The sequence below is a fragment of the Arachis stenosperma genome, chromosome 7 (genome assembly GCF_014773155.1).
Source record: "Arachis stenosperma cultivar V10309 chromosome 7, arast.V10309.gnm1.PFL2, whole genome shotgun sequence".
NCBI classification, from domain to species: domain Eukaryota; kingdom Viridiplantae; phylum Streptophyta; class Magnoliopsida; order Fabales; family Fabaceae; genus Arachis; species Arachis stenosperma.
This window is the reverse complement of record NC_080383.1, coordinates 67,270,396-67,280,630: the sequence shown is the minus strand read 5'-3', so window position 1 is coordinate 67,280,630 and position 10,235 is coordinate 67,270,396. Positions and strand designations below refer to the sequence as shown.

Genomic DNA, 10,235 nt, shown 5'->3' with positions numbered 1-10,235 from the left:
CTTGGTGCATTTTGCATTCCAGACAGACTTTGAGAAATCAAATTGACTTGTTGAGTCAATATCTTGTTCTGAGCCAGAATGGCATTCAGAGTATCAATCTCAAGAACTCCTTTCTTCTGATTTGCCCCATTGTTCACAGGATTCCTTTCAGAAGTGTACATGAATTGGTTATTTGCAACCATTTCAATTAGTTTTTGAGCTTCTGTAGGCGTCTTCTTCAGATGAAGAGACCCTCCAGCAGAGCTATCCAAAGACATCTTGGATAGTTCAGAGAGACCATCATAGAAAATACCTATGATGCTCCATTCAGAAAGCATGTCAGAAGGACATTTTCTGATCAATTGTTTGTATCTTTCCCAAGCTTCATAGAGGGATTCTCCATCCTTCTGTCTGAAGGTTTGGACTTCCACTCTAAGCTTACTCAATTTTTGAGGTGGAAAGAACTTTGCCAAGAAGGCATTGACTAGCTTTTCCCATGAGTCCAGGCTTTCTTTGGGTTGTGAGTCCAACCATGTCCTAGCTCTGTCTCTTACAGCAAAAGGGAATAGCATAAGTCTGTAGACCTCAGGGTCAACCCCATTAGTCTTGACAGTGTCACAGATTTGCAAGAATTCAGCTGAAAACTGATGAGGATCTTCCAATGGAAGTCCATGAAACTTGCAATTATATTGCATTAGAGAAACTAATTGAGGCTTAAGCTCAAAGTTGTTTGCTCCAATGGCAGGGATAGAGATGCTTCTCCCATAGAAGTCGGGAGTAGGTGCAGTAAAGTCACCCAGCACCTTCCTTACATTGTTTGCATTGTTGTTGTTTTCGGCTGCCATGTCTTCTTCTTCTTTGAAGATTTCTGTTAGGTCCTCTATAGAGAATTGTGCCTTAGCTTCTCTTAGCTTTCGCTTCAAGGTCCTTTCAGGTTCAGGGTCAGCTTCAACAAGAATGCCTTTGTCTCTGCTCCTGCTCATATGAAAGAGAAGAGAACAAGAAAATATGGAATCCTCTATGTCACAGTATAGAGATTCCTTGAGGTGTTAGAAGAACAGAAAAATAGAAGAAAGAGGTAGAAGAATTCGAACTTAATCAGATAGAGTTCGAATTGTGCATTGAGAAGGAGTGGTACTCCATAAATAGAAGGATGTGAGAAGAGAGGAGGAGCTTTTTCGAAAATTAAGTTAAAGAATTTGAAAACATTTTGAAAAACACTAATTAATGAAAGAAATCAAGTGATTTTTGAAAAAAGATTTTGAAATTAGAAATCAAAAAGATTTGATTGAAAACTATTTTGAAAAAGATGTGATTGAGAAGATATGATTTGAAAACAATTTTTAAAAAGATTTGATTTTAAAAATTAATAACTTGGCTATCAAGAAAAGATATGATTCAAACATTAAACCTTTCTCAACAGAAAAGGCAACATACTTGTGATGTTGAATCAAATCATTAATTGATAGCAAGTATCTTTGAAAAAGGAAAGAAATTGATTTTGAAAACATTTGATTGAAAAGATATGATTTGAAAAAGATTTGATTTTGAAAAACTTTGAAAACTTGAAAAAAAATTGATTTGAAAACAAAATCCTCCCCCTTGTGCCATCCTGGCGTTAAACGCCCAGAATGGTGCACATTCTGGCGTTTAACGCCCAATGCACTACCTTTTTGGGCGTTAAACGCCCAACCAGGCACCCTGGCTGGCGTTTAAACGCCAGTCTGTCCTTCTTCACTGGGCGTTTTGAACGCCCAGCTTTTTCTGTGTAATTCCTCTGCTGCATGTTCTGAATCTTCAGTTCCCTGTACTATTGACTTGAAAATAGAACCAAGATCAAATAAACAATGCATTGCAAGACACCAAACTTAAAATTAGACACTAGACTCAAACAAGAAACATAAAATGTTTTTGGTTTTTATGATTTTGAAATTTTTTTGTGTTTTTTCGAAAATTTTATGGAAATAGAAAATAAAAGTTTCAGAATTCTTAATTTGGATTCCAGGAATCATTGCAATGCTAGTCTAAGACTCCGGTCCAGGAATTAGACATGGCTTCACAGCCAGCCAAGCTTTCAAAGAAAGCTTCGGTCCAAAACACTAGACATGGCCAATGGCCAGCCAAGCCTTAGCAGATCATTGCTCCAATAGCAAGATTGATAGAGATCAACAAGCTCTTGTGATGATCAGTTGAAACCTCGGTCCAATAAGATTAGACATGGCTTCTCAGCCAGCCAGACTTCAACAGATCATCATGAAACACTAGAATTCCTTCTTAAGAACTCTGAAGAAAAATACCTAATCTAAGCAACAAGATGAACCGTCAGTTGTCCATACACGAAAGAATCCCTGGCAACGGTGCCAAAAACTTGGTGTGTGAAATTGTGATCACTACTTTTCACAACTCAAATAATCCCGAGTAATGGCCCCAAAAACTTGGTGCTCAATACCATGGCATAAACACAACTTTGCACAACTAACCAGCAAGTGCACTGGGTCGTCCAAGTAATAAACCTTACGCGAGTAACGGTCGATCCCACGGAGATTGTTGGTATGAAGCAAGCTATGGTCACCTTGTAAATCTTAGTCAGGCAGACTCAAATGGGTATAGTGATATACGAATGAAACATAAAGATAAAGATAGAGGTACTTATGTAATTCATTGGTAGGAACTTCAGATAAGCGTATGAAGATGCCTTCCCTTCCGTCTCTCTGCTTTCCTACTGTCTTCATCCAATCCTTCTTACTCCTTTCCATGGCAAGCTTATGCAAGGGTTTCACCGTTGTCAGTGGCTACCTCCCATCCTCTCAGTGGAAATGTTCAACGCACCCTGTCACGGCACGGCTATCCATCTGTCGGTTCTCAATCAGGCCGGAATAGAATCCAGTGATTCTTTTGCGTCTGTCACTAACGCCCCGCCTTCAGGAGTTTGAAGCACGTCACAGTCATTCAATCATTGAATCCTACTCAGAATACCACAGACAAGGTTAGACCTTCCGGATTCTCTTGAATGCCGCCATCAGTTCTTGCCTATACCACGAAGACTCTGATCTCACGGAATGGCTGGCTCGTTTGTCAGGCGAGCACTCGGTTGTCAGGCGATCAACCATGCATCGTGTATCAGGAATCCAAGAGATATTCACCCAATCTAAGGTAGAACGGAGGTGGTTGTCAGTCACACGTTCATAGGTGAGAATGATGATGAGTGTCACGGATCATCACATTCATCAAGTTGAAGAACAAGTGATATCTTGGACAAAGAACAAGCGGAATTGAATAGAAGAACAATAGTAATTGCATTAATACTCGAGGTACAGCAGAGCTCCACACCTTAATCTATGGTGTGTAGAAACTCCACCGTTGAAAATACATAAGAACAAGGTCTAGGCATGGCCGAATGGCCAGCCTCCCAAAGAGGGTTCAATCATAAAAACATGATCAAAAGATCTGAAAATACAATAGTAAAAGGTCCTACTTATAGAAAACTAGTAGCCTAGGGTGTACAGAGATGAGTAAATGACATAAAAATCCACTTTCGGGCCCACTTGGTGTGTGCTTGGGCTGAGCAATGAAGTAATTTCGTGTAGAGACTCTTCTTGGAGTTAAACGCCAGCTTTTATGCCAGTTTGGGCGTTTAACTCCCATTTAGGTGCCAGTTCCGGCGTTTAACGCTGGAATTTCTGAGGGTGACTTTGAACGCCGGTTTGGGCCATCAAATCTTGGGCAAAGTATGGACTATCATATATTGCTGGAAAGCCCAGGATGTCTACTTTCCAACGCCGTTGAGAGCGCGCCAATTGGGCTTCTGTAGCTCCAGAAAATCCACTTCGAGTGCAGGGAGGTCAGAATCCAACAGCATCTGCAGTCCTTTTCAGTCTCTGAATCAGATTTTTGCTCAGGTCCCTCAATTTCAGCCAGAAAATACCTGAAATCACAGAAAAACACACAAACTCATAGTAAAGTCCAGAAAAGTGAATTTTAACTAAAAACTAATAAAAATATACTAAAAACTAACTAAATCCTACTAGAAACATACTAAAAACAATGCCAAAAAGCGTACAAATTATCCGCTCATCAACAATCTAAGGATAGCCTGGACTCCTGGGATAAGCTGGTCACGGCCTTCTTGGATAAATTCTTTCCTCCTCAAAAGCTGAGCAAGCTTAGAGTGGATGTTCAGACCTTCAAACAAAAAGATGGTGAATCCCTCTATGAAGCTTGGGAAAGATACAAGCAGCTGACCAAAAGGTGTCCATCTGACATGTTTTTAGAATGGACCATATTAGATATATTCTATTATGGTTTATCTGAGTTTTTAAAAATGTCATTGGACCATTCTACAGGTGGATCCATCCACCTAAAGAAAACACCTGCAGAAGCTCAAGAACTCATTGACATGGTTGCAAATAACCAATTCATGTACACTTCTGAGAGGAATTCCGTGAATAATGGGACGCCTCAGAGGAAGGGAGTTCTTGAAATTGATGCTCTGAATGCCATATTGGCTCAGAACAAAGTGTTGACTCAGCAAGTCAACATGATCTCTCAAAGTCTGAATGGATGGCAAAATGCATCCAACAGTACTAAAGAGGCAGCTTCTGAAGAAGCTTATGATCCTGAAAACCCTGCAATAGCAGAAGTAAATTACATGGGTGAACCTTATGGAAACACCTATTATTCATCATGGAGAAATCATCCAAATTTCTTATGGAAGGATCAATAAAAGCCTCAACAAGGCTTTAACAATGGTGGACGCAATAGGCTGAGCAATAGCAAGCCTTTTCCATCATCTTCTCAGCAACAGACAGAGAATTCTGAACAAAACACTTTTAATTTAGCCAATCTAGTCTCTGATCTGTCAAAAGCCACTTTCAATTTCATGAGAAATCTGGAGGCACAAGTGGGCCAGCTGAGTAAGAAAGTCATTGAAGCTCCTCCCAGTATTCTCCCAAGCAATACAGAAGAGAATCCAAAAGGAGAGTGCAATGCCATTGATGTAATCAATATGGCCGAATGCACAAGGGAGGAGGAGGACGAAAATCCTAGTGAGGAAGACCTCCTGGGACGTCTCTCAAGCAAGAGGGAGTTTCCTATTAAGGATCCAAAGGAATCTGAGGCTCATATAGAGACCATAGAGATTTCATTAAATCTCCTTCTGCCATTCATGAGCTCTGAAGACTATTCTTCCTCTGAAGAGGATGAAGATGTGACTGGAGAGCAAGTTGCTCAATATTTAGGAGCTATCATGAAGCTGAATGCCAAGTTATTTGGTAATGAGACTTGGGAAAGTGAACCTCCCTTGCTTATTAATGAACTAGATACTTGGATTCAGCAAATTTTACCTCAAAAGAGAAAGATCCTGGCAAGTTCTTAATACCTTGTACCATAGGCACCATGACCTTTGAAAAAGCTCTATGAGATCTGGGGTCAGGGATAAATCTTATGCCACTCTCTGTAATGGAGAAGCTGGGAATCATTGAGGTACAACCTGCCTTGTTCTCATTACAATTGGCAGACAAGTCATTGAGACAAGCTTATGGAATAGTAGAGGACGTGTTAGTAAAGGTTGAAGGCCTTTACATCCCTGCTGATTTCATGATCTTAGACACTAGGAAGGAAGAGGATGAATGTATCATCCTTGGAAGACCTTTCCTAGCTACAGCAGGAGCTGTGATAGATGTCAACAGAGGTGAATTAGTCCTTCAATTGAATGGGGACTACCTTGTGTTTAAGGCACATGGCCATCCCTCTGTGACAAAAGAGAGTGAGCACAAAGAGCTTCTCTCAGTTCAGAGTCAAGAAGAGCCCCCACAGTCAAACTCTAAGTTTGGTGTTGGGAGGCCACAACCAAACACTAAGTTTGGTGTTAAGACCCCATATCCAAACTCTAAGTTTGGTGTTGGGACTATACAACATTGACCTGATCACCTTGTGGCTCCATGAGAGCCCACTGTCAAGCTATTGACATTAAAGAAGTGCTTGTTGGGAGGCAACTTAATTTTATTTATCTAATTTTTATTTTATTTTATTTTATTGTTATTTTGTGTTTTATTAGGTACATGATCATGTGGAGTCATGAAAAAATATAAAAATTAAAAACAGAATCAAAAATAGCAGAAGAAAAATCACACCTTGGAGGAAGGACAGACTGGCGTTCAACGCCAGTAAGGAGCATCTGGCTGGCGTTCAACGCCAGAACAGAGCATGAATCTGGCGCTGAACGCCAGAAACAAGCAACATTCTGGCGTTTGAACGCCAGGAATGTGCCTTGAGAAAAGCTGGCGCTGAACGCCAGTAACAAGCATGGAACTGGCGTTTAACGCCAGAAACATGCTACACATGGGCGTTGAACGCCCAGAACATGCTTCACATGGGCGTTGAACGCCCAGAACGTGCATCACCTCGGCGTTTAAATGCCAGAATGGTATGCAAGGGCATTTTACATGCCTATTTGGTGCAGGGATGTAATTCCTTGACACCTCAGGATCTGTGGACCCCACAGGATCACCTCAGGATCTGTGGACCCCACAGGATCCGCACCTAACATATTCCCACCTTACCTCCTAATCCTATAACACTCTTCCCCATGTCACACTTCCCAATAACTTCAATCTCTGAATCTCTCCTCCTAATAAACACTCTTTCCCAAAACCCTTCACCAATCACCTCAATCTCTCTTCCCCATCACCTCTTCACCACTCACATCCATCCACTCTTCCCCATAAACCCCACCTACCTCCAAAATTCAAAAATCTTTCCCACCCAAACCCACCCTAAATGGCCGAACCTACCCCCTCTCCACTCACTATATAAACCCCTCCATTCTCCTTCATTTTCACACAACACAACCCTCTCTTCTCCCCCTTGGCCGAATACACATTCACCCTTCTCCTCCATATTTTCTTCTTCTTCTTCTTCTTCTTTTCTTTCTTCTCTTGCTCGAGGGCGAGCAATATTTTAAGTTTAGTGTGGTAAAAGCATAAGCTTTTTGTTTTTCCATTACCATCAATGGCACCTAAGGCCGGAGAATCCTCTAGAAAAGGAAAAGGGAAGACAAAAGCTTCCGCCTCCGAGTCATGGGAGATGGAAAGATTCATCTCCAAAAGCCATCAAGACCACTTCTATGATGTTGTGGCAAAGAAGAAGGTGATCCCTGAGGTCCCTTTCAAGCTCAAGAAAAATGAGTATCCGGAGATCCGACATGAGATCCGAAGAAGAGGTTGGGAAGTCCTAACCAACCCCATGCAACAAGTCGGAATCTTAATGGTTCAAGAGTTCTATCCGAATGCATGGATCACTAGGAACCATGATCAAAGTATGAACCCGAATCCAAAGAATTATCTCACAATGGTTCGGGGAAAATACTTAGATTTTAGCCCGGAGAATGTGAGGTTGGCGTTCCACTTGTCCATGATGCAAGAAGATGTACGCCCCTACACTAGAAGGGTCAACTTTAATCAAAGGTTGGACCAAGTCCTTATGGACATATGTGTGGAAGAAGCTCAATGGAAAAGAGACTCCAAAGGCAAGCCAGTTCAACTAAGAAGACTGGACCTCAAGCCTGTGGCTAGAGGATGGTTGGAGTTCATTCAACGCTCCATCATTCCCACTAGCAACCGATCTGAAGTTACTGTGGATCGGGCCATCATGATTCATAGCATCATGATTGGAGAGGAAGTAGAAGTTCATGAAGTCATCTCCAATGAAATCTACAAAATAGCCGAAAAGCCCTCCACCATGGCAAGGCTAGCTTTTCCTCACCTTATTTGCCATCTATGTTACTCAGCTGGAGTTATCATAGAAGGAGACATCTCCATTGAAGAGGATAAGCCCATCACCAAGAAGAGGATGGAGCAAGCAAGAGAGACCCCCCACGGATCTCAAGAGATGCATGAGGAAGCTCATCATCAAGAAATCCCTGAGATGCCTCAAGGGATGCACTTTCCTCCCAACAACTATTGGGAACAACTCAACACTTCCTTAGAAGATTTGAGCCACAATGTGGAACAATTAAGGGTGGAACATCATGAGCACTCCATCATTCTCCATGAAATAAGAGAAGATCAAAGAGCAATGAGGGAGGAGCAACAAAGGCAAGGAAGGGACATAGAAGAGCTTAAGGACATTGTTGGTCCTTCAAGAAGAAGACGCCACTAAGGTGGATTCATTCCTTGTTCTTATTTCTTTCTGTTTTTTGGTTTCTATGTTATGTTTATCTATATTTTGTGTCTCTACTCCATGATCATTAGTATGTAGTAACCATGTCTTAAAGCTATGAATAAAATCCATTAATCCTCCACCTCTCTTAAATGAAATATGTTTTAATTCAAAAGAACAAGAAGTACATGAAATTCGAATCTATCCTTGAATTTAATTTAATTATATTGATGTGGTGACAATACTTTTGTTTTCTGAATGAATGCTTGAACAGTGCATAATTTTGATCTTGTTGTTTATGAATGTTAAAACTGTTGGCTCTTGAAAGAATGATGGACAAAGAGAAATGTTATTGATGATCTGAAAAATCATGAAATTGATTCTTGAAGCAAGAAAAAGCAGTGAAAAGAAGAAGCTTGCGAAAAAAAAGTGGCGAAAAAAAAATAGAAAGAAAGAAAGAAAAAGCAAGCAAAAAAAGCCAATAGCCCTTAAAACCAAAAGGCAAGGGTAAAAAGGATCCAAGACTTTGAGCATCAATGGATAGGAGGGCCCAAGGAAATAAAATCCAGGCCTAAGCGGCTAAACTAAGCTGTCCCTAACCATGTGCTTGTGTCATGCAGGTCCAAGTGAAAAACTTGAGACTGAGTGGTTAAAGTTGTGATCCAAAGCAAAAGAGTGTGCTTAAGAGCTCTGGACACCACTTACTGGGGACTCTAGCAAAGCTGAGTCACAATCTGAAAAGGTTCACCCAGTTATGTGTCTGTGGCATTTATGTATCCAGTGGTAATACTGAAAAACAAAGTGCTTAAGGCCACGGCCAAGACTCATAAAGTAGCTGTATTCAAGAATCAACATGGTTAACTAGGAAATTCAATAACACTATCCAAAATTCTAAGTTCCTAGAGAAGCCAATCATTCGGAGCTTCAAAGGAAAAAATGAGATGCCAAAACTGTTCAGAAGCAAAAAGCTACAAGTCCCGCTCATCTAATTATAATTAATATTCATTGATATTCTGGAATTTATAGTATATTCTCTTCTTTTTATCCTATTTGATTTTCAGTTGCTTGGGGACAAGCAACAATTTAAGTTTAGTGTTGTGATGAGCGGATAATTTATACGCTTTTTGGCATTGTTTTTAGGTAGTTTTTAGTAAGTTCAAGCTAATTTTAGGGATGTTTTCATTAGTTTTTATGTTAAATTCACATTTCTGGACTTTACTATGAGTTTGTGTGTTTTTCTATGATTTCAGGTAATTTCTGGCTGAAATTGAGGGACTTGAGCAAAACTCTGAAAAAGGCTGACAAAAGGACTGCTGATGCTGTTGGAATCTGACCTCCATGTACTCAAAATAAATTTTCTGGAGCTACAGAACTCCAAATGGTGCGCTCTCAACGACGTTGGAAAGTAGACATCCAGAGCTTTCTAGCAATATATAATAGTCCATACTTTATTCAGGAATTGACGACGTAAAGTGGCGCTCAACGCCAAGTACATGCTGCTGTCTGGAGTTAAACGCCAGAAACACGTCACAACCCGGAGTTGAACGCCAGAAGCACGCTATAACTTGGCGTTCAACTCCAAAGGAAGCCTCAGCTCGTGGATAGATCAAGCTCAGCCCAAGCATACACCAAGTGGGCCTCGGAAGTGGATTTATGCATCAATTACTTACTCATGTAAACCCTAGTAGCTAGTTTATTATAAATAGGACTTTTTACTAGTGTATTAGACATCTCTGGACGCCTAGTCCTTAGACCATGGGGGGCTGGCCATTCGGCCATGCCTGAACCTTTCACTTATGTATTTTCAATGGTGGAGTTTCTACACACCATAGATTAAGGGTGTGGAGCTCTGCTGTACCTCAAGTTTCAATACAATTACTATTATTTTCTATTCAATTCTCTTTTATTCTTATTCCAAGATATACGTTGCACTTCAACTTGATGAATGTGATGATCTGTGACACTCATCATCATTCTCACCTATGAACGCGCGTGACTGACAACCACATCCGTTCTACCTTAGGCCGGGCGCATATCTCTTAGATTCCCCAACAGAATCTTCGTGGTATAAGCTAGATAGATGGCAGCATTCATGGGAA

The 10,235-nt window shown here is 40.8% G+C and overlaps 1 non-coding gene across 1 annotated transcript; it reads left to right on the top strand.

Moving 5' to 3' along the window:
- The first annotated feature begins 311 nt into the window (after positions 1–311).
- Positions 312–419, top strand: LOC130942893 (small nucleolar RNA R71). Its single transcript, XR_009071439.1, has one exon. It is a non-coding gene; the product is annotated as a small nucleolar RNA R71 (small nucleolar RNA).
- The last annotated feature ends 9,816 nt before the right edge of the window (positions 420–10,235 follow it).